The sequence below is a fragment of the Triticum aestivum genome, chromosome 7B (assembly GCF_018294505.1).
Source record: "Triticum aestivum cultivar Chinese Spring chromosome 7B, IWGSC CS RefSeq v2.1, whole genome shotgun sequence".
NCBI classification, from domain to species: Eukaryota; Viridiplantae; Streptophyta; class Magnoliopsida; order Poales; family Poaceae; genus Triticum; species Triticum aestivum.
In genome coordinates this window covers 375,766,621-375,792,361 of record NC_057813.1, presented here as the reverse complement: position 1 = coordinate 375,792,361, position 25,741 = coordinate 375,766,621, and positions in this window count along the sequence as shown.

Below are 25,741 nucleotides of genomic sequence, written 5' to 3'. Positions count from 1 at the left end.
ATCACCAAAACTTGCATCAAGTGGATCACGTGAATATCCCATTGTCACCACACATAAGCACATGCAAGACATACATCAAGTGTTCTCAAATCCTTACAGACTCAATCTGATAAGATAACTTCAAGGGGAAAACTCAATCCATTACAAGAAGGTAGAGGGGGAGAAACATCATAAGATCCAACTATAATAGCAAAGCTCGCGGTACATCAAGATCGTGCCAAATCAAGAACATGCGCGAGAAAGAGATCAAACACATAGCTACTCGTACATACCCTCAGCCCTGAGGGTGAACTACTCCCTCCTCATCATGGAGAGCGTCGGGATGATGAAGATGGCCACCGATGATGGATTACCCCTCTGGCAGGGTGCCGGAACAGGGTCCCGATTGGTTTTTTGCGGCTACAGAGGCTTGCGGCGGCTGAACTCCCGATCTAGGTTTCTTTTCGGGTTTTTTTGTATTTATAGGAATTTTTGGCGTCTTTCGTGTCAGGGGGGTCCACGAGTCAACGACAAGATCGGAGCACCCGCCCTCCACCCGTGTGGTTGACTCGGGACTCTTCTGGCCCAAATCTTTTACTTTGGGGGCTTCTTCTGGTCCATAAAAAATCACCGTAAATTTTCAGGTCATTTGGACTCATAAACAAGGGAAAAAACAGAAACAGGCTCTGGGCTCTAGGTTAATAGGTTAGTCCCAAAAATCATATAAATGCATATAAAACATCCAAGATATATAATATAATAGCATGGAACAATCAAAAATTATAGATACGTTGGAGACGTATCAACGATGTCGATGGTGGCGAGGAAGTTCGTCCGGCGGTGCATCGCCCCGCTCCAGCGCCATTCTCGCCCAATGTGGGCCTTCATCGGCCCCAACGATCCCATGAGTCTTCAGGTGCCTTTGATCCCTTCCAAGACATTGTGTACCGTGCTTGAGCTCCTGATGGATGATCCGGCACCTGCTGCACTCCCCGCCTAGGGGTGTCTCTTGTATATCTGCTCAAACGGAGAGGCCTTCGTCGAGCAGATGTCGTGCTTCGACGAGTGGGGGCTGCTCCCTGTGGGCCATAGGGGGCCTCGCGAGAACCCCATCTTCGTGGCTCCCGTGTTCGTCGATCCGGTGGCATGCGCCCCTCCGATGGTCGCGGGGGGGGGGGGACTGCTCCTGAGGTGGCCCCTGGAGGGCAGGCGCTACCAGATCCTCCTGAGGCGGCCGCGCGCGGCCCTGAGGACATCACGGGGGGAACCCGTTCCGTGGCTGCGATCACCGCCCCTGTCACCAGGGGCAGCGTTCCCTCCTTCAGCGTACCCCCTCCAGACACCGGTGCACCCCGCAAGAGGAAAGGGTTCGGGAGTTGTTGTGGCGTCGCCCCACGGGCCCTCAAATAGAGGAAATGGATAGTCGTGGATGAGTAAGTACCTCGCCCTTTTGAATTCTTGCATGATGCGTTCCCCTCTGACATTTGCTCTTCAGGCTCCCTTCTGTCTCAACAGTGAGCCCGCTCTTGGCACGACCTCCAGAGTATTTAGGTCCGACCGTGGACCCAAGCCCCTCGAAGCAGACAGCTGCACGGGAGGTGGTGCCGACCCATGAGTCAAGGCCGTTGGTGGGGGACCCCGAGCCTGTTCTCCTAGCATCCTTCCACCAGAGCAACCCCCCGTGGCGCGGAGGTCGGGCTGAGCCCCCCCCCCCCATTGGTTCTTCCCGGTGGTTGGGTGCCCCATGCAGCGGCTTCATCTTCGAGCGGTGGAACTGCACCACGCCACACCCCGCCCTAAGTTTGGGGAGTGGCCGGAGGGGCTCCGACCACCGAGCCCCTGCCGAAGACGAGTGAGTCATCTCGCGCCCCTTCGGTAGACCAGGACAAGGGAGAAAGGCCTGGATGAGCGCTGGATCTCGCGCGCGGGCGTAGCGTCGTCCACCACAGCCTTTTCCAGGAAGTGGCAGGTGCGCTAGGCCGGCTCAGGGCAGAGCTTGCGGACGTCGAGTCACGCCTTGAGGTGGAAAATTTCCGCCTGGAGCGTGAGTGGCATCAACTGAAGGTCGCCATCAACCTTGGGCACTGGCAGCATGAGCGCGCCCCCGCGGAGGCCGAGGGGTCCCTTGCAGCTTCTCGTGAGGCCTGCACCCATTCTCTAGAGGAGGCCCGGGCCACGGACCAGCATCGCGAGGTGGCCGAGGAGCGCGAGAGGGAACTTCAAGCCTTGAATGCCGCCCTTGAACGGCAGATCCAAGTGCGCAGAGCCGCCCTCACAGCGCCACTAGGCAGGACCCCCGCAGATGCAGCGGGGGTTCAGGCTCATGAGGAGGTGTTGGCGCTTGAGGCGTTGGAGCGGAGCTTGCAGCGCGAGCGATTGGAGGTGATGGAGCGCCAAGTAGTTTCGGCCGAGGAAGCCCTTGCCTCTTGGGAGGCGAGAATTTGGCTGGAGGCTGACCAGAAGGTGGGAGGTGCACAAGTCCCTCGTCGAGGAATATTGCCAAAAGTTGGGGCTCTAGGAGACCCGCTTCAAACAACGGTAGGTCGAGCTACAGGGCAAGGACGATGCTCTCAAGGTGAAGCTGGCCGCGACGGAATGGCGCGGGAAGGCCGCCGAAGAAGCCCGGGTCGTCGCCGAGGCCGAGCTATCCTCGCTTCAGCGGCAGGTCACGGGCGTCACGTCCCTTGTGGTAAGGGCTTTGGGTTAGAACCAACCGTGCCTTGGACACCATCTGCAGCGTGAGCGTTCCTCGATGCTCGAAGACCGCAAGGTTAGGGCCAACCGTGCCTTGGACACCATCTGCGAGGGGAACGTCACCTGTCCATACGAAGCCGACGATGCCGGCTACCTCCTCTTCTTCACCCAAATCGTGACCTGCCTCAAAGGCAGGGCCATGAGGGCACGCCAGCTCATCAAACAGAAGAGCCGGGATATCCTTGGGCGTGCATTCTCACACGTCTTCAGCTACCTCCTTAGCATGGATCCTGATTTCGACTTCAACGCCGTGATAGCCCTCGTGCCCAGGGTAACCCAGGGTGACCTGGCAAGCTGGGTGGACGACCATGTGGACGACTTGATCAAGGAATTCACACTAGCCGACGATGTGGCTGCACTCACGACCGAAGAGGGTGGAGCCGATGATGATGACGATGACAGCGACGTGGGCGATAATGCATCCCGCTAGGCTTGTACTTCCCTGCCCTTCCTGCAAAGATTTCGAACACGTCCCCGCGGGGCTGAAAGCATTTGGGGGGGGGGCGCTCCCCTGTAATGTATGGAATGATGATATGCCCTCTAGGTTAATTTTTGAACGTGTCGTCGTGAGCTGGAGGGCTCTTGACTAGAGTAGATGGCGTGACTTCCCTTTCATGTTCGTTGCCATGGGCGGGTTCCTGTATCGCATAGACACATTCCTCCTGGGGCGAGCCCTCCGGGGGCTCGTGAGGGCTTAAAAAGGCTCCTGGCATGCTTGTTAGCCTGCTCGAGGGCGCCACGCGAGGAGACAAACGCCAAAGCTTTGGCAAGGTGTGTACGCAGGCAGGCCTGCGGCAGTGATGTCCTTGGCCCCGAGGGGGCCTTGACGCTTCTCAGGTTAACCCAAGCATGCACACCACACCCAGCCCCCGCTCACGGAGGGGGCAACACGCGGGAGCCATGCTTTCCAGCCATAAACCAAAGAGCAAAGAACACCGCGAGCTTTTTCTTTTAATAAGCATGCGAGACTCAAAATTTCATTTCAAAGATAGCAAATTGGGTTACAAAAGAAGGGCAAAAGGAAACATATGCGTCCGGCACCTATGCTAGTCTTCTCACCAGTGCGGAGCTCAGTGCTTCCACTGGGCGTGGGCATAGTCATTGGGGGACAGTGTCGACTGCCAGCACGGAGCACGGTGCTTTCACTTGGATGTGGGTGGGAGCCCCCGACACTCAGGAGACTCCGGGGTGTGTACAACCCAACTCATTATTACGTGAGAGTGTCACGAGCGGAGATCTTCACGGGCACTCCTTGCTCTTGGTGACGACCCTGCCTAGCGCATCCCGTTACCACCGTTGGGGCGTCCGAAAACCAAGGATGAGACCAAGGTGCAAGGGTCTACGTTGGCAGTGGTTTTGCGATCGCAGGCCCTCTACCGGGGGAAGGGCTCGCTGGCGCCTTCCCCAGCAGAGGACCTACCTCTTGACGGCATGCCCCACCGTCATGGTGATGCCCTGCGCTGCGGGGCACGAAGGAAGCTCTAGCGTTGGGCTCCCCCGTGCAGCCCCCAGTGCATTCCACCTGCCTGAGGCAGGGCCGACATCCTCAGGTATATGGTCGTGGCGTGGTTCACCTGCGATCCAAGGTTAGTCAATCGTGTCCGAAATAAATTTTTGTAACCTGATGTATACTACGCAACCTTCTTCTTGTAGACGTTGTTGGGCCTCCAAGTGCACAGGTTTGTAAGATAGTAGCAAATTTCCCTCAAGTGGATGACCTAAGGTTTATCAACCCGTGGGAGGCGTAGGATGAAGATGGCCTCTCTCAAGCAACCCTGCAACCAAATATCAAAGAGTCTCTTGTGTCCCCAATACACCCAATACAATGGTAAATTGTATAGGTGAACTAGTTCGACGAAGAGATGGTGATACAAGTGCAATATGGATGGTAGATATGAGTATTTGTAATCTGAAAATATAAAAACAGCAAGGTAACTAATGATAAAAGTGAGCATAAACGGTATTGCAATGCTAGGAAACAAGGCCTAGGGTTCATACTTTCACTAGTGCAAGTTCTCTTAACAATAATAACGTACTTGGATCATATAACTATCCCTCAACATGCAACAAAGAGTCACTCCAAAGTCACTAATAGCGGAGAACAAACGAAGAGATTATGGTAGGGTACGAAACCACCTCAAAGTTATCCTTTCTAATCTATCTATTCAAGAGTTTGTAGTAAAATAACACAAAGCTATTTTTTCTGTTCGATCTATCATAGAGTTCATACTAAAATAACACCTTAAGACACAAATCAACCAAAACCCTAATGTCACCTAGATACTCCAATGTCACCTCAAGTATCCGTGGGCATGATTACAGGATATGCATCACACAATCTCAGATTCATCTATTCAAACCAAAACAAAGTACATCAAAGAGTGGCCCAGAGTTTCTACCGGAGAGTCAAGACGAAAACGTGTGCCAACCCCTATGCATAAGTTCATTGAACCTGCAAGTTGATCACCAAAACATACATCAAGTAGATCACGTGAATATCCCATTGTCACCACAGATAAGCATGACAAGACATACATCAAGTGTTCTCAAATCCTTAAAGACTCAATCCGACAAGACAACTTCAAGGGGAAAACTCAATTCATCACAAGAGAGTAGAGGGGGAGAAACATCATAAGATCCAACTATAATAGCACAGCTCGCGATACATCAAGATAGTGTCACCTAAAGAACATGAGAGAGAGAGATTAAACACATAGCTACGGGTACATACCCTCAGCCCCGAGGGTGAACTACTCCCTCCTCTTCATGGAGAGCGTCGGGTTGATGAAGATGACCATGAGGGATCCCCCCTCCGGCAAGGTGCCGGAACAGTGCCCCAATTGGTTTTTGGTGGCTACAGAGGCTTGCGGTGGCGGAACTCCCGATCTATTGTGCTCCTCGATGTTATTAGGATATATGGATATATATATAGGCGAAAGAAGTCGGCTAGGGGAGCCACGAGGGGCCCACGAGGGTGGGGGGCGTGCCCAGGGGGTAGGGCGCGCCTCCCAACCTCATGGCTTCCTCGTTGCTTCCCTGACGTCTACTTCAAGTCTCCTGGATTGCTTTCATTCCAAAAATAACTCTCCCAAAGGTTTCATTCCGTTTGGACTCCGTTTGATATTCCTTTTCTTCGAAACACTGAAATAGGCAAAAAACAGCAATTTGGGTTGGGCCTCCGGTTAGTAGGTTAGTCCCAAAAATGATATAAAAGTGTAAAGTAAAGCCCGTAAACATCCAAAACAGGTAATATAATAGCATGGAACAATCAAAAATTATAGATACGTTGGAGACGTATCAAGCATCCCCAAGCTTAATTCCTACTCGTCCTCGAGTAGGTAAATGATAAAAACAAAATTTTTGATGTGGAATGCTACCTAACATAATTCTCAATGTAATTCTCTTTATTCTGGCATGAATATTCAAATCCATAAGATTCAACATAAAAGTTCATATTGACATAAGAATAATAATACTTCAAGCATACTAACAAGTAATCATGTCTTATCAAAATAACATGGCCAAAGAAAGTTAGGCCATGTTTCATTTTTGTCACACAAAATACTCCCATCATGCACAAACCCGGTTACAGCCAAGCAATTGGTTCATACTTTTTAACGCGCTTCGGCTTTTTTCACTCTCACGCAATACATGAGCGCGAGCCATGGATATAGCACTATGGGTGGAATAGAATATGATGATGGAGGTTGTGTGGAGAAGACAAAAAAGGAGAAAGTCTCACGTTGACGAGGCTAATCAATGGGCTATGGAGATGCCCATCAATTGATGTCAACAGGAGGAGTAGGGATTGCCATGCAACGGATGCACTAGAGCTATAAATGTATGAAAGCTCAACAAAACAAACTAAGTGGGTGTGCATCCAACTTGCTTGCTCACGAAGACCTAGGGCATTTTGAGGAAGCCCATCGTTGGGATATACAAGCCAAGCTCTATAATGAAAAATTCCCACTAGTATATGAAAGTGACAACATGGAAGACTCTCTATATGAAGAATATGGTGCTACTTTGAAGCACAAGTGTGGAAAAAGATAGTAACATTGTCCCCTTTTTTTGGGCCTTTTTTTGGCCTTTATTTTTCTAGGGTACAATGCTCTAATAATGATGATCATCACACTTCTATTTATTTACAACTCATGAATTACAACTCGATGCTAGAACAGAATATGACTCTATATGAATGCCTCCGGCGGTGTACCGGGATATGCGATGAATCAAGAGCAACATGTATGAAAAATTATGAAGGTGGCCTTGCCACAAATACGATGCCAACTACATGATCATGCAAAAGCAATATGACAATGATAAAACGTGTCATGAGGAACAGAACGATGGAAAGTTGCATGGCAATATATCTCAGAATGGCTATGGAAATGCCATAATAGGTAGGTATGGTGGCTGTTTTGGGGAAGATATAAGGAGGTTTATGTGTGATAGAGTGTATCGTATCACGGGGTTTGGATGCACCGGCGAAGTTTGCACCAAATCTCAAGGTGAGAAAGGGCAATGCACGGTACCGAAGAGGCTAGCAATGATGGAAGGGTAAGAGTGCGTATAATCCATGGACTCACATTAGTCATAAAGAACTGATATACTTATTGAAAAAGTTTTATTAGCCCTCGAAGCAAACTACTACTATGCGGAAGGGTTGGTAGGAGTTAACCATCGCGCGATCCCGACCTCCACACATAAGGAAGGCAATCAAAAGATCACCTCATGCAACAAATTTGTTACACAACTTTTACCGTACGTGCATGCTACGGGAGTTGCCAACTTCAACACAAGTATTTCTCAATTTCATAACTACCCAACTAGCATAACTCAAATATCACCACCTCTATATCTGAAAACATTTATCAAGCATCAAATTGATCATAGCATCCAGTTCACTTTCTATGATTGTTTTTATTATGCCCAACTTGGATGCCCATCATTCTAGGACCAATTTTATAACCATAGCAAATAATATAAGTGAAGCATGAGATCTCAACAATTTCTACGAGACTCTCAAAATAATATAAGTGAAGCATGAGAGCTCAACAATTTCTACAAAATAAAACCACCGCAGTGCTCTAAAAGATATAAGTGAAGCACTAGAGCAAAATTATATAGGTCAAAAGATATAAGTGAAGCACACAGAGTATCTAATAAATTCTGAATCATGTTGTGTCTCTCCCAAAAGGTGTGTACAGCAAGGATGATTGTGGTAAATTAAAAAGCAAAGAATCATATCATACAAGATGCTCCAAGCAAAACACATATCATGTGGTGAATAAAGATATAGCTCCAAGTAAAGTTACCGATGAACGAAGACAAAAGAGGGGATGTCATTCGGGGCATCCCCAAGCTTAGGCTCTTGGTTGTCCTTGAATATTATCTTGGGGTGCCTTGGGCATCCCCAAGCTTAGGCTCTTGCCACTCCTTATTCCATAGTCCATCGAATCTTTACCCAAAACTTGAAAACTTCACAACACAAAACTCAACAGAAAACTCGTAAGCTCCGTTAGTATAAGAAAATAAATCACCACTTAGGTACTGTTGTGAACTCATTCTAAATTCATATTGGTGTAATATTTACTGTATTCCAACTTTTTTATGGTTCATACCCTCCGATACTACTCATAGATTCGTCAAAATAAGCAAACAACACATAGAAAACAGAATCTGTCTAAACAGAACAGTCTGTAGTAATCTGTATAAAACGTATACTTCTAGAACTCTAAAAATCCTACCACATTAGGAAAACCTGAGAAATTTGTGTGCAAATCCAGATAAAAAGGAATCAGATCAAAATCACATTTCTGTGAATTATCAAAACTAATTTACTGGGCGCAAAAGTTTCTGATTTTCAGCAGGATCAACACAACTATCACTGTAAGCTATCCTAAAGGTCTTACTTGGCACTTTATTGAAACAGAAGCTTTAAAACAGTATTACTACAGTAGCATAATCATGTGGACACACGAAAAAAGCAAGGGTAAATATTGGGTTGTCTCCCAACAAGCGCTTTTCTTTAATGCCTTTCTAGCTAGGCATGATGATGACAATGATGCTCACATAAAAGATAAGAATTGAAACATAACGGGAGCATCGTGAAGCATATGACTAGCACATTTAAGCCTAACCCACTTCCTATGCTTATGGATTTTGTGAGCAAACAACTTATGGGAACAATAATCAACTAGCATAGAAAGGAAAAACAAGCATAACTTCAAGATTATAAGCACATAGAGAGGAAACTTGATATTATTGCAATTCCTACAAGCATATTTTCCTCCCTCATAATAATTTTCAGTAGCATCATGAATGAATTCAATAATATAACCATCACATAAAGCATTCTTTTCATGCTCTAGAAGCATAGAATTTTTATTACTCTCCACATAAGCAAAATTCTTGTCATTCAGAATAGTGGGAGTATCATAAGAGACTCGAATACTATAAATTGTTTCCACATTAAAAGAGTAATGTTCAGAAAAAGGGTAATCATGATCATGAAATTTTTTATAAATATAATCATCACTACTTTTTATAGCATAAGTTTCATCACAATAATCATCATAAGTAGCAACTTTGTTCTCATCATAATCAATTGAAACCTCTTCCAAAATAGTGGATTCATCACTAAATAAAGTCATGACCTCTCCAAATCCACTTTCATAAATATTATAAGATTCAACACCCTCCAAAATAGCGGGATCATTACTTCGTAAAGTTGACACTCTTCCAAACCCACTTTCATCAGTATAACCATCATAAATAGGAGGCATGCTATCATCATAATAAATTTGCTCCTCAAAACTTGGGAGGCTAAAAATATCATCTTCATTAAACGTAGCATCCCCAAGCTTAGGACAAACATTAATTGCAGCAAATATATTCTCAAACATGTCATTCTCATCAAACATAGCATCCCCAAGCTTGGGCCTTTTCATATCATAAGCACAATCACTCTCATCATTAATAGTATGGATAGCACCAATAGTATAGCAATTATCATCATGACAATGAGTAATAGGAGAAACATCATTTGGGAGGGATACCTTTCTAACTTTGCTTCTCCGTCTTTTCTTTTTCTTCTTCACATCATGTGTGGGTTTAACCCTCTTTTTTGAGCTCCTTATTAATGAGTGTCGGTGTCAAAACCGGCGGATCTCGGGTAGGGGGTCCCGAACTGTGCGTCTAGGCGGATGGTAACAGGAGACAAGGGACATGATGTTTTTACCCAGGTTCGGGCCCTCTCGATGGAGGTAAAACCCTACTCCTGCTTGATTGATATTGATGATATGGGTAGTACAAGAGTAGATCTACCACGAGATCAGAGAGGCTAAACCCTAGAAGCTAGCCTATGGTATGATTGTTGTTCGTCCTACGGACTAAAACCCTCCGGTTTATATAGGCACCGAAGAGGGTTAGGGTTACACAGAGTCGGTTACAATGGTAGGAGATCTACATATCCGTATCGCCAAGCTTGCCTTCCACGCCAAGGAAAGTCCCATCCGGACACGGGACGAAGTCTTCAATCTTGTATCTTCATAGTCCAGGAGTCCGGCCAAAGGTATAGTTCGGCTATCCGGACACCCCCTAATCCAGGACTCCCTCAGTAGCCCCTGAACCAGGCTTCAATGACGACGAGTCCGGCGCGCATATTGTCTTCGGCATTGCAAGGCGGGTTCCTCCTCCGAATACTTCATAGAAGATTTTGAACACAAGGATAGTGTCCGGCTCTGCAAAATAAGTTCCACATACCACCGTAGAGAGAATAATATTTACACAAATTCAATCTGCTGACGTATTCCGTGGCGTGACATCACACCACGGCCAAGCCTTTATTCGAATCGTTTTTACTGTCCCACCTCAGCGCGTTTAGCGAGGCGGTTTCCTTGGCACGTCTTGTCAAAGCAGAGATCGTGTCCCCTTATTCCGGGATTCTCATTAATACGGGCGTGGGTAACCCAGTCGTGCCCGTTGGCACGTCTCCTCTATCGAAGGCGAGTCCCGAACGGTCACGGGGAAGGCTCTTGGTATTCAACCTCTTTTTAAAGAGACCAAGGCTCCACTCCTTTCTTTCAATCTCAATCGAATCCGCCCTTCGCCTCGAGTTCCAACACCCAAAGCTCCAGATTCAGGCGCTTCGGACCTTTGATGATGTCCGGCTCCGACCTGCAAGGCCGGTGGATGCCTTCCTCCGTTACGGAAGAAGACGTGCTAAAGCTAAGAGATGCCAGGTATCTAACCGGCGAAATTTCGCATAGGCTGCCTGCCCAAGGGCAGGTTATTCCCACTCCCAAGCCTGGTGAAAGCGTGGTGTTCGCGTCTCACTTCCTTCGGGGGCTAAGCTTCCCGACGGACCCCTTCGTGAGGGGGCTCATGTTTTACTATGGGTTGGAATTTCATGACTTGGATCCGGAGTCCATCCTCCACATCTCATCGTTCATTGTCGTATGCGAAGCCTTCCTCCGCATTACCCCTCACTTCGGATTGTGGCTCAAGACCTTCAAAGTGGAGCCGAAGATGATCAAGGGGCAACAGGCAGAGTGCGGAGGGGCTGTTATAAGCAAGAATGCTGATGCTCCGTGGCCCGAGGGCTCTTTTCAAGAGGAGCTCAGCCTATGGCAACAAGAGTGGTTTTATATCACAGATCCCAGGGGCACCAAATGGGTGGCGCCACCTGCCTTTCGCTCGGGTCCTCCACCGCGGCTGGCGTCATGGGTCAATAAAGGACTTGACTGGGGGCCGTCCAAGGACGTGCCCTTGTTGCAGGGCCGCATTCGAGACCTCCTAGAGAGAGAGATCACTCTGGTCATAGTAGCGCAGATCATGCTGATTCGTCGCATCCTGCCCTGCAAACATCGCCCCCTTCGCCTATGGGAATTTAACCCGGAGGGACCACGAGCTCTCCAACATTTTATGGGCGCGACGCCCGTGGAGATGTACAAGCTTTTCTTCGGATCACAAGAGATGTGTCCGGACTTGACCGAGGACGCAGGTCTGAGCTGCAATCGCCCGGATACTCAAGTAAGTAGCCCTGTACCCGGACACGCTATCCCATATTTATCACAAACTTGCCCTTTAAAAGAGCTGTCCCTTGAACAGGAGTGGATAGCGAAAGCAAAGTTAATCAGGTGTCCGGCCCCCCTCCCTGAGACCACGCCGGATCCCGTGTTAACCAGGATGCTGGAGGTTGCGCCTTCAAAAGAAGGTGAAGGGGGGAACAAGGAAGCTACCGCCTCCGCGAAGGAGGCTGCCAGGAAAGGAGGGATCGAGAATCCCTCCATCCAAGGGAAGAAGAGGACCGCCTCTGAAGACCCGGAGACCATGGTCTCAAAGCGGGGGAAGGAATCTTCGTCAGAGGGTCCTGCGCCGAGAGATGCCTCGGCCGCATTATGCCCCCAAGGGGATCAGCCCTCCACCGAGCCGTAAGTAAAAAGGGAGTTTTTAAAATAAAGGATATCCTTGCCCTATTTCTGATGAAGATAACCGAAGTTTTACCTTGTAGTTCGGATCTCAGCCCTTCTCAGCAGAGCTCATCTTCGGGGGATCTTTGTCCGGAGATGATAGAGAGCAAAACGCCTCCCCCTGCCGTACCGTCTTGCGAGGCGGGTGACCCTGAGGTGTCGTCACGGAGGGTTTCTCCGAGTCCTGCGGGGCCGGAAGACAGTCGTATTTCCCCTCAAAGCCCTCCGTGTCCGGCCTTCGAAAAACGCCATCGGACGAGTCCGGCACCACCTGGTGTACGGTCGGAGGAGCTGAAGGATCTGCTCGGGCGAGCATCTATCTCAGAAGATCACCGTGCGTTAATGGGTACGGTGATTGAAAGGATTTCATCCGCTGAGAGCGGATTGCACGAAAGCCGTCAGAAGTTTACTGACAGGTTTTGAGGTACGCAAAATGATGTACCTTCTGACAGTTCCGCATATAAAATGCGCCCTGTGTAGATAGTAGCCCCTGAGGCACGGTGTGTTGTCAAAAATGACAGCGCGCCGAGCATCATAATCCCAGGTATAATGTGTTGTCCTTCCTATGCAGGTGGCGAAGGGTCCAGTGGCTAGCCGTACTGATGAATTTGCCGAACTAAAGCGGCAACTTGACATGGCAGATGTCGACATCGCGCTTGTCAATAGGCGACTTGACGAGTCACAAGGTATGCAATTTCCCCACGGACACCTGGTGAGGGAGCTTGATGCCCGTGCCTTACAACAAGTATGCTTGACGCAGATGGTGCCACTGCCATGGAGAACCTGCGGGCGGAGCTCGCCCGAGCCAAGGAGCAGGCCAGAAAGAGTGACGCAGCTGCCTTAAAGGCGGCCGAAGAGCTAAAATCCGAACAGGCCGCTCACTGCCGAAGCAAGAAGGAAATGGCTGAGATGGTCGTGGAGTTGAAGAATGCTGCCGACCGCTGCAAGCTTCTTGAAGAAGAAGATCGAGCGGTACAATAGGACCTGAAGAAGGCCACTACCGAGGCCAAGGATGCTCGCTCTGCGATTAGAGCTATGAAGGAGGACCTGCGTCAGGCCGGAGATATCGCGGCTGGAAATCCCTTCCTGCTGCGGAGGAAGTTCATGGATCCTAAATATGCTCAGTTGGACCAGCTGTGGAGTTCGGAGGATGCTTATCTGGACTTGGCGGCAAGTGCGCGGACGCGGCCGAACACTTCCGAGATCAAAAGGATCACGAAATGGAAAAGGTTTTTTGGTTGCAGTTCCATAATCCAGAGCGCCCTCTTCCATTAACCGATCGCTTGGCCGAATGGGCGGAGCTGAATAGGTTATCCGGACTTGCCATGAAGGATGTCGTGAGTCTTTTGTGGCCGAAAAGGCCCGAGCGGAAGAGTTATTTTGGCTTGGTGCAGTAGTTCCTTGGTGCGGTGCCGCATATCAATGCAATGAGGAGGTCAGCATGCATAGAGGGTGCGCGGATGGCTCTTGCCCGTGTCAAGACATACTGGGCGGAGATGAAGGCCACCGATGTTGCATCCCAAGATTTGGACGGAAGCCGAGTACCTGTCGAGCAATATTTTCAGGAAGTTCTGCAGGGCGCTTGTTTAATAGAGACGCAGTGCTCGAAGGATATTATGTTCGAATAACATGTATTATTGTGAAACAATGTTTCGATGAAATATAAAAGCTTTTTATACTTGTGCCTTCAAGAATTAAAATGCCTCCTGTGCGGCCGTTAATGTATATGTGTATATAACCTGAAAGATGGCAGTCTTCGGCTTCAGCCCCCACGCATATAATGCGGGGGTGTTTGCACAAGGCGCATTTTCACACTTGATCCAACGTCTTGGTCCTATAAAGGAGGTGGTAGTGCAACAAACTAGGCAACCGGACTATAATGCTTTATCACTTTCACTTAGCCATAGGAGTTTGACAGTGGGGCTACTATATAGCCCCTAGGGGCACCGCGCTCACCCGAATTCGGGGCGCGTATGTGCCTGACCGGGAAACGGCCCTTCGTCAATGCGGAGGAATCCTATAGATTCCGGCGGGTCATCGAGTGGTTGACCAGTCTCACGCTATATCATGACAGTCAGTTTTCGGCTTTCTCTACTGAGGTGCTCGCCTGGACGAACCGGGGCACAATCGCAGTAGTTCTCCTGGTGCCGCGTTAGCCGATAGAGCGGAACGTAAGGCAGCAAAACACAGGAGCCGGGCAAACCCAACATTTGACCAAAGACATGATTCGGAGCTGATGCATATAAGGCCTAACTCGAGACGCCGAACACTCCCTAAGGTATTCGGTCTTTATGAAAACGGGCCGAACAACGCCCTTGGTAATAAGCCCCTGGTGTCCAGGTACGCGCAAAATTCTGACGTGGCCCATGCCGAAACGCCAGCCTCCTCCTCGGTTATAGCAAGAAACTAGGGGATGTGTATCAACAAGAGACAGTAAAAAAGGTTTACGCAGGGTCTTAATCTGAAAAGAATCCTTGCAATGGGTCCCTACTGCACGTCTGCGCCTGTGTCTCCGTTGTGCCATATCCTGGACGGGTGTAGCATGGTGTTCATCTGTAAAAGTGAGGAACTTAGTTGAAAAAGATCGTGCGAAAGTATACGTTATGTTAAATAAATAGAGTACAATTCAAAAAATGAATAAAATTGAGCTTTATTGTCTCTTGTTGTACATGCGCGGAGCCCCTTGTGCGGGGGTATGCGGCTAGTAAGCCCTTGTATGTTTACGCCGGACTCGTCTAACCGTGTCCGGGGTCTGAACGACCTGTTTAGGTGCTTTGATTAGTGAAGCCGGTTTAGTGTGTGGCTGTCAAGGCAGTCACACAATCTTCCGCGCTCGAGGAACACTCGATATTTCCCTTTAAGGAGATGATGCCTCGCGGACCGGGCATTTTAAGTGTAAGGGATGCATAATGCGGTATTGCGTTAAAGCGGGCGAAAGCTTCGCGTCCCAGTAGTGCTTGGTAGCTACTTGTAAATGGGGCGAGGTGGAAGGTTAACTTTTCGCGGCGGAAGTTGTCGGGTGAGCCGAACACAACTTCTAGCAGTAGAGAGCCCGTACAATGGGCATATGGGCCTGGCATTACCCCTTGAAAGGAAGTGTTGCTATGGCGAATTTTGGTTGGGTCTATCCCCATTTTGCGGATTGTGTCCTGATATAGCAGGTTTAGATCACTGCCGCCGTCCATTAGGACTTGTGTAAATTGGAGTCCGTCGATTATCGGATCTAATATCAAGGCAGTCCATCCTGCATTCCGGATACTTCTAGAGTAATCCTGATGGTCGAAGGTGATTGGTTTTAACAACCAGTGGCGGGACTCCTCTGGGATAGGCCGTATGGCGCGTATCTCTATGGGCGCCATTCTGTTTTTCCCTTTTGTCACGTAAAGTGAGTTTACTGTTTTGACTTCTTGTGGGAAATTCTTTTGTTTTCCGGTGCTCTGCTTGTGGGGTTCGTCATCGTCCTCGCTTGGTGTGTCGAGCCCCTTGTGTTCGGCGTTGAGTTTGCCGGACTGCTTGAAGACCCAACAATCTCTGTGGGTATGGTTTGCAGGCTTCCCGGGAGTACTGTGGATTTGGCATATCTTGTCCAAGATTTTGTTTAAGTTAGATAGCTCGTCCCTGTTATCCTTAGGGGCAGTTTTTTATGATTCTGCCGTGAGCTTTTGAATCCGGCGTTGACTGCCGTGCTCTTCGGGCTGTTTCCCTTGGTCCGGCGCTGGTCCTTGCTGCGTCGCGGTTTCCCGTTTCCATCCCTGACTTCGGATGTACTTGGGTCGCTGGTACTGCATCTTGCCAGCCAGCTATCCTCTCCCGCGCAAAAGCGGGTCATGAGGCTTGTTAATGCGGCCATTGTTCTTGGCTTTTCTTGGCCGAGGTGTCTGGCGAGCCATTCGTCTCGGACGTTGTGTTTGAAAGCTGCTAAGGCTTCGGCGTCCGGACAGTCGACTATTTGGTTCTTTTTAGTAAGGAATCTGTTCCAGAATTTTCGGGCTGACTCTCCGGGTTGTTGAGTTATGTGACTTAAATCGTCTGCATCCGGAGGTCGGACATAGGTCCCTTGAAAATTTGCCCGAAAAGCATCCTCGAGCTCTTCCCAACTTCCAATGGTGTTTTCGGGGAGGCTTTTGAGCCAATGCCGGGCTGGCCCTTTGAGCTTGAGGGGTAAGTATTTTATGGCGTGGAGGTCATCTCCTCTAGCCATGTGTATGTGGAGGATGTAATCCTCAATCCAGACTCCAGGGTCTGTTGTTCCGTCGTATGCCTCTATGTTTACGGGCTTGAATCCCGCTGGAAATTCATAATCCAGAACCTCATCGGTGAAACATAGGGGTGTGCGGCACCCCTATATTTAGGTGTACCGTAATATTCGGATACTTGATGTGTTGCATTGCTTACTAGAGCTTGCTTTCTTGGCCCGTAGATAGATCTAACTGGGCCATCTTTTTGATGCGAATCCGTGTGCGGATCGCGTGCCGGCTTGTGTGCGGCGCCGTTTGCCGCTCTATGTTTGCCATGGGGTCGTCTATCCGACCGGGTGGTCTCCTTGTTCTTTGATTGCGGGGGCTCTACGGCCTCCTCATCAAATTCGGGCAGTAGTTTTCGCTTCGGGTAGCTCTTTGTTCGGCGACTGTCGCCGTATTTGTCTGCGGTGTTGAGTACTTTGCTCCATCTGATTCTGAGCGCATCTTCCGCTGTTTTGAGCTTCCGCTTCTGCTTTTTCAGGCTACGCGCAGTGGCGACGAGCCTTTTGTGGAGGTTCTTCTGCTCCAGCAACTTGTCCGGCGTGAGATCGTCCGGACTGTTATCTTCGCCGGGGACGGATTGTTTATCCATATTGTCCTGTTCGGACGGTTGCTCGATAGCATGTTCGTCGTCCACCGGTTCGCCCTGCTCTATGGCTGGGTCTGTATGGCTGTTGTCTTTGTCGAGGTGGGATTTTGAGCGGCGCTTACGTCGCCGTTTTGACTGCTTTTCGAGGGAATGATCCCTCGTGGCGTCCCGTTGTTCCTCGTCGTCGCTTCCTTTAGGTGTGTCCACCATGTATACATCGTGAGATGAGGTGGCTGTCCAGTGCCTTATAGGTGCTGGTTCATGTTTATCTCCTACATCGTCGTCCATACCGTCGATGTCTTCGGAGTCGAAGTCGAGCACGTCGTTTAAACTTTCGACAGTGGCTACGAAGTGGGTGGTGGGTGGGCTTTGAATTTCTTCGTCGTCCGCATCCCAACCTTCCTGACCATAATCCGGCCAGGGCTCTCCTGATAAAGAGAGAGACTTTAGTGAATTCAGGATGTCGCCAAAGGGCGAGTGCTGAAAGATGTCCGCGGCGGTGAACTCCATGATCGGCGCCCAATCGGATTCGATTGGCAGGAGCGCGGAAGGTTCGGAGTCCGGAGAGGAGTCCGGCACCTTGGAGCACGAGCTTCGCAAAGGACAGGGTTGGTGTTCGGCTCAATCGCCGTAGAGATAGCAGCCCCCGAGGCGGTGTCCAGCCACCCGTCCTCGATCGGCGCAGTCGGCTCCGAGCTAAGGGTCGGAGCGGACACTGGTGCGGCCTCCAGGGCACTGTTCGGCGGCAGAGCTAGATCATGCCCATCGTGACAGTGCGGCGCGCTTGGCTGTGGCTCGAACCCGTCGAAGATCAAGTCTCCGCGGACGTCAGCCGTGTAGTTCAAACTTCCAAATCTGACCTGATGGCCAGGGGCGTAGCTTTCAATCTGCTCCAGATGGCCAAGCGAATTGGCCCGCAGTGCAAAGCCGCCGAATACGAAGATCTGTCCGGGGAGAAAAGTCTCACCCTAGACCACATCGTTGTTGATGATCGGAGGAGCCATCGGGCCTAAAGATGACGACACAGAGGGACTCTCAATGAAAAGCACCAATGTCGGTGTCAAAACCGGCGGATCTCGGGTAGGGGGTCCCGAACTGTGCGTCTAGGCGGATGGTAACAGGAGACAAGGGACACGATGTTTTTACCCAGGTTCGGGCCCTCTCGATGGAGGTAAAACCCTACTCCTGCTTGATTGATATTGATGATATGGGTAGTACAAGAGTAGATCTACCACGAGATCAGAGAGGCTAAACCCTAGAAGCTAGCCTATGGTATGATTGTTGTTCGTCCTACGGACTAAAACCCTCCAGTTTATATAGGCACCGAAGAGGGTTAGGGTTACACAGAGTCGGTTACAATGGTAGGAGATCTACATATCCGTATCGCCAAGCTTGCCTTCCACGCCAAGGAAAGTCCCATCCGGACACGGGACAAAGTCTTCAATCTTGTATCTTCATAGTCCAGGAGTCCGGCCAAAGGCTATATTCCGGCCATCTGGACACCCCCTAATCCAGGACTCCCTCAATGAGATTGGTTGAATAGAAAGCTCCTCCTCGTTACCTGATTCATCATAAGAAATAATAAGAGGATATTGGGAGGTCTCTTCCCTTTCATTAGTATTCTCTTCTTCTTCTATTTGCTTTATTTTCTTTATGTAATTGGCAATATAAGGATTTTCAATGCAATTCACCGCACAATACATACAAATTTCTTCTAGATCAAAATCAAGAAATCTATCAAGATTAAATTTTGGAATACCCTCAGTTATACATTTCATTTCTTGATACCCCAAAAGAAGACTAAGCTCTTTATGATGCTCAAGGGTAATCAAGTTATCCAATTTTTGGACACAATCGATCATGAAACAATTTGCATTGGAGATTTAAATGACCACGTTCATTGCAAAGTTCACAAGGATGGCGATAAATATTGAATCTTTCAGCACAATCATCTAGCCTTTCTTGCAACCATTTAGGTCCAAATACTTATGCCTCTTGCAAAATCTATCTTCCCTATTTGGTGTATACTTGCAAGCTCTATGTATTCCACAAAAGTTGACATGCTTATAAGAACATTTCATCATGACTAGTGCAATCATCATTAGTACTATGGATATTCAAAGAGTTCATACTAACAACATTGCAATCATGCTCATCATTCAAAGATTTAGTGCCAAACATTTTATAGACTTCTTCTTCTAGCACTCGAGCACAATTTTCCTTTCCATCATTCTCATGAAAGATATTAAAAAGATGAAGCGTATGAGGCAAATTCAATTCCATTTTTTATGTAGTTTTCTTTTATAAACTAAACAAGTGATAAAACAAGAAACAAAAAGATTCGATTGCAAGATCTAAAGATATACCTTCAAGCACTCACCTCCCCGGCAACGGCGCTAGAAAAGAGCTTGATGTCTACTACGCAACCTTCTTCTTGTAGACGTTGTTGGGCCTCCAAGTGCAGAGGTTTGTAGGACAGTAGCAAATTTCCCTCAAGTGGATGACCTAATGTTTATCAATCCATGGGAGGCGTAGGATGAAGATGGTCTCTCTCAAGCAACCCTGCAACCAAATAACAAAGAGTCTCTTGTGTTCCCAACACACCTAATACAATGGTAAATTGTATAGGTGCACTAGTTCGGCAAAGAGATGGTGATACAAGTGCAATATGGATGGTAGATATGAGTATTTGTAATCTGAAAATATAAAAACAGCAAGGTAACTAATCATAAAAGTGAGCGTAAATGGTATTGCAATGCTAGAAAACAAGGCCTAGGGTTCATACTTTCACTAGTGCAAGTTCTCTCAATAATAATAACATACATGGATCATATAACTATCCCTCAACATGCAACAAAGAGTCACACCAAAGTCACTAATAGCAGAGAACAAACGAAGAGATTATGGTAGGGTACGAAACCACCTCAAAGTTATCCTTTCTGATCGATCTATTCAAGAGTCAGTAGTAAAATAACACGAAGCTATTCTTTCCGTTCGATCTATCATAGAGTTCGTACTAGAATAACACCTTAAGACACAAATCAACCAAAACCCTAATGTCACCTAGATACTCCAATGTCACCTCAAGTATCCGTGGGCATGATTATATGATATGCATCACACAATCTCAGATTCATCTATTCAAACCAACATAAAGTAGTTCAAAGAGTGCCCCAAAGTTTCTACCGGAGAGTCAAGACGAAAACGTGTGCCAACCCCTATGCATAAGTTCATTGAACCCGCAAGTTGATCACCAAAACATACATCAAGTAGATCACGTGAATATCCCATTGTCACAAGAGATAAGCATGGCAAGACATACATCAAGTGTTCTCAAATCCTTAAAGACTCAATCCGACAAGACAACTTCAAGGGGAAAACTCAATTCATCACAAGAGAGTAGAGGGGAAGAAACATCGTAAGATCCAACTATAATAGCAAAGCTCGTGATACATCAAGATCCGTATCACCTCAAGACACAAGGGAGAGAGATCAAACCACATAGCTACTGGTACATACCCTCAGCCCCGAGGGTGACTACTCCCTCCTCGTAATGGACGAGCGTCGGGATGATGAAGATGGCCACGCAGTGAGGAATCCCCCCTTCGGCTAGACTGCCGGAATAGGGCCGCCGATTGGTTTTGGGTGGCTACCAAAGGGCTTCCCGGCGGCGGAACTCGCCGATCTATTGGTGGCTCCTCGATGTTTTTAGGGTATATGAATATATATAGGCGAAAGAAGTCGGTCAGGGGAGCCACGAGGGTCCCCACGAGGGTGGGGGGTGTGCCCAGGGGGAGGGGCGGCCCTCCCTGCCTCGTGGCTTCCTCGTTGCTTCACCTGACGTCTACTCCAAGTCTCCTGGATGCTTCTATCCAAAAAATAAACTGCTCCCGAAGGTTTCATTCCATTTGGACTCCGTGTGATATTCCTTTTCTTCGAAACACTGAAATAGGCAAAAAAACAGCAATTTGGGCTTGGCCTCCGGTTAGTAGGTTAGTCCCAAAAATGATATAAAAGTGTAAAGTAAAGCCCATAAACATCCAAAACAGGTAATATAATAGCATGGAACAATAAAAAAATTATAGATACGTTGGAGACGTATCATAACCAGTGGTCGTTAACGTCGAAGGTGCTGGAGGGGCGCTGAGCTGGCTCGTAAGGGGCCCCTGCTTCTCGTGACCTTAGCAATCCTGACATTCGGGCCAGCGGGGGAAGCATGTACGAGCTTCTTCCTTGCTCGTGCGACGCACACGCCATCAGGGGTACTAAGGCCCCAGGGGCCAGTGTCCTCATACCAGCCCCCGGGCCCTGTGCTCCATTGTCCACCACCTCCGATGTCCTGTCTTGCCAGCCCGAAATTGACTCCTCGCTATTGTCGAGGTGGAGACTGCCTGCCCTGGCTGCTCCCTGGGGGGGCGCCTCTTGAGTCAGGCGGGCGGCGCCATATGCCGGGCTGCCTCCCCCCCCCCCCCCGGGGCTCCTCCCGAAGGGACGAGTGGACGCAAACAGGGCGGGCGCGAGACCCCTGAGGTGCCCACGAAGTTGGCATGATGCGGAAAGGTGTCGCGCCCTCGCAAGCAGCGTCGAGCAGCTCAACGATGTAGGAGAGCAAGGCATCACGGCCACCTTCAGCTAACCTGCATCGCAGCAACTCGCGCACCACGATGAGCGCGGCTTGCGTGTTTGCCGGCTCTCAGCGAGTGTGTAGGGACAACACCGCGGCATAGCCGAAGGACCGCACGGTGGCTCGATCGCGATGCTGAGTGGGAGGGGGTGGGAGCGGCCCACGGCACTGGTGGTGGTTGTGACCAGTACCCGCACCAACCGCAGGGAGCAAGGGGTGATGATGAACCTCGTGGCCAGGAGGTGCTGCCTGGGTGGTGCGAGTGACACAATGCTCAGCATCGGCTTGGGGGACTTCCACCATGGGGACAACGGGCGCTGGGCAAGGATAGAGGGGAAACCTCGACACACTACCTGGCGCGCCAAATGTCGGATTCAGGGCTCCGCAGACCCAAGGAAGGTTTGAACTCTAGGGCGTGTGCGAAGAACTCAACCTCCCCAGCCAGCCAATGCTCTGCTCTCACGGCCTATCTCGATGAACAGGAAAGGAAATGGACGCGGGAGTTACCCAGGTTCGGGCCACCTTGCGGTGTAAGACCCTACTCCTGCTTTGTGGTGGATTGGCCTCGCGAGGGGCTGAGGATGAACTTGTACAGAGGAAGAACTACCTCAAGAGGTTTGTTCTTGTGTTGGTGTTAGCTTCGGAGGTCCCCCCTTCCTACGGTGGTGGCTAAGCTATATTTATAGTGGCCTCGGTCCTCTTCCTCCAAAACGAAGGCGGGAAGGGATCCCATAGTGGCCGATTTTGAAGGGGGACAAGTAGTACATCCTATCCTGACAAAAGGTGGTCTTCACCTGCAAAGCTTCTGGTAGTGACACCATGGTGGCCTTGGCGATGACATTTGTCCTGCCATCCTGGCGGCCTTGGTCTTGTTACACGGGAATGGAAACCTTTGGCTGATTTCTCGGGACCCAGCACCTACGCTTGCTTCCTTAGCACCAAAGAGGAAACCTGCAGCTCTGCGCTCGCTGGCGCCCGCCTGGCCTTGGTCGTCATGGCTTGCGTCATCTCACCCTCAGGAGGTGAGCGCTTGCATAGGAATCTCCACTCCTCGGGGGGGGGGGGGGGGCTTGGGGAGGCCGCTCCCTCCGGAGGTCTTGGTGTCGTCCGCCTCGCGAGGCTTGGCCCCTTGCGAGGGTCTTGCCTTGTTGATGCTGAAGATGGACCGTGCCAGGCCGTCAATGGAGCCACGCCATGGGCCACAGGCAATCAAGTCTGGGTACCCTGGTTCCCAGAACGCCAACAAAATTCAATGAAATAACTATCATGTGATACTTGATTTATATAATCATTTTGAGCATTAAAATCACGATGACAAGTTTCATGGATATCATTATTCTTTATTTCACACATATCATCACAATAATCATCATAGATAGAAACTTTGTTCTCATAGTCAATTGAAACCTCTTCCAAAATAGTGGATTCATCACTAAATAAAGTCCTGACCTCTCCAAATGCACTTTTAGCAATATTGTGAAAAGATTCAACACCCTCCAAAATAGTGGGATCATTAACTAGAGTTGACACTCTTCCAAACCCACTTTCATCAACATAATCATCATAAATAGGAGGCATGCTATCATCATAATAAATTTGATCATCAAAACTTGGGGGACAAAAAATATCATCTTCATCAAACATAGCATCCCCAAGCATATGGCTTTGCATATCATTAGCATCATGGATATTCAAAGAATTTAGAAGAAGAAGTCAATAAAATGTTTGGCAGGCAAAACTACAAACTATGTTCTCAGTCAACTTTGCAACTACAATTCATCATATTTTTAGGAAGGGTCTCATATCGGAGCCCTTTGGCAAGTCCACATACTCAACCATCATTTAATATTCTATAATTGCTAACACTCAGCATACATATGAGCAAAAAGTTTCAACTGGACACATAGAAAGATAAGGGCTTATAGTTTCGCCTCCCAACTTATTCACCTCAAGGGTGATGTTAACAACAATAACTCATGCTTACTCATATCCAAATGGGTATATGTGCCTAGATCTTTCCCCACCACATGATGCTTGCCAAAGAGAAAAATAAAAAGAATAGAGGAGAATACTTTAAATCTTGCATAAAAAGTAAATACATAAAAGTAAAATATAGGCATTTCGTAGAGGGAAGCAGAGGTTGTCATGCGCTTTTTGGTTTTGTATGCACAATCTCTTAATGCAAAAGAACGGCATGTTATATTGCCCCTTATGATAGCAACCTTTATTATGCAGTCTGTCGCTTTTATTACTTTGCCATCACAAGTTCGTACAACGCTTAATTTCTCTTACACTAAATGATCAAACACATTTAGAAGCAATTTTTATTGCCTTATTGCACCGATGACAACTTACTTGAAGGATCTTACTCAATACATAGGTAGGTATGGTGGACTCTCAAAACATGAGTTTGGTTTAAGGTTTTTGGATGAACAAGTAGTATCTCTACTTAGTGCGGATTTTTGGCTAGCAAAGATATGGAGCAAGCACCACATGTTGAAGGATCTATGACAATATAACTTCTATGCGAATATGAACAAACATAAATCATGTTGTCTTCCTTGTCCAATGTCAATAGTTTTGGCATATAATATTTAATGGGGACTCACAATAATAAAAGATGTCCAATATAGTGTATTTGCATGTGAATCTTCTCTTCCCTTATTAATTCTTTCATGAATTGCATTATCGACGAATGTTATGTTTGTCAACTTCCAACAAATTTTACCACTTACACTTTCCTTATGTGATGTAACTACTTAACATAAGATTAGCATATGATTTTTTTTTCATTTTTTTCTTTTATTTCGATTGAAACATAAAAGTAAAGAAGCAAAAACTAAAACTAAACTTTATTCTATAACTCTCACTCAATTACATAGATAGATCATGAAACTAGCACCCGGAAATAGATCATACTAAACTTTTATTCAACTAAATCACGAAATAGGTAAGGATCGAACTAAAATAGGTAAAGGTAATAAAAGTGATGGTGATAAGATACCAGGGAATCTCCCCCAAGCTTGGCACGAGCCAAGGGGAGTGCCCATACCCGTGTACTCAAGTCTCCTTTGGTGGGGAAGATGATGCAGGTGGTGGTGATGAGGTAGTAAGTTTGTCCTCTGGCTTCTAGGGAAGGAGCTCACCATCAAAAGAGGATGCACGAGTCTCCCGAGTCCTGCAACTGGCAGCTAAACTCATACCTTTAAATCAAGCTTCATACTCAAAAACTTGGTTTTGAAGATCATAGATTTGGCTTTGCAGAAAATTAATTTGCTCGTTGAAGGTGAAGACGATGTCCTTCATAGACCGGCCATCCACCATGTGATCATGGGTGAATTCCTGATCATGGAGTGATTGGCGCTGAGTCCAGGCCCTACCATCCCTTGGTACTTGAAGATGTCTTGTTCCACCACCTCGAGCCTGGCCTCCATGCTCCCCGTCCTCTTGGGCCCCTGAACATCTCAGATGTGGAGCACCCCATCACGCATCTCAATGGCTTGAGGGTGCTTCATCACCTCTGACAAGTATGGGTTGATGACCTTCTCGAAGGAACTTGTCCTTGGAGGAACTTGGTGGAGCCATGACGATCTAGATCTGATAGGAAAACAACAAGAAAAAAGAACAGAGGATTTCTTCGTGATACGATGGTCAAATCGTCCGGGAGTATATATAAAGATTTTTTATCTTGGGAAACAAGCGTATGGAAGAAAAACAAAGTCGGCAGGGTACCCGAGGGGCCCACCACCCACCAGGGCGCGCCAGGTGGGGAAGACGCACCCTGGTGTCTTGTGGGCACCTGGGTTGCCTTCTTGGTTGTTTCTTTTTTTCCTGTTTTTTCTAATATTCCAAAACAGACAGAAAATATTTTTGTGGATTTTTTGGAGTCCGTTTACTTACCATATCACGTACCTCTTCCTTTTTAGGGTCCTGGAGTGTTCTGGAAAGTTTCTTTTATGTGTTCCTCTGGTGTCATTGTTTGGATAATATTGCTTTCAACATTAATAGGTGTACCTGAGATAATAGTGTTTAATTCTTTTTCCATTGACCACCTTCGGGTTAGTACCATCGGCATTAT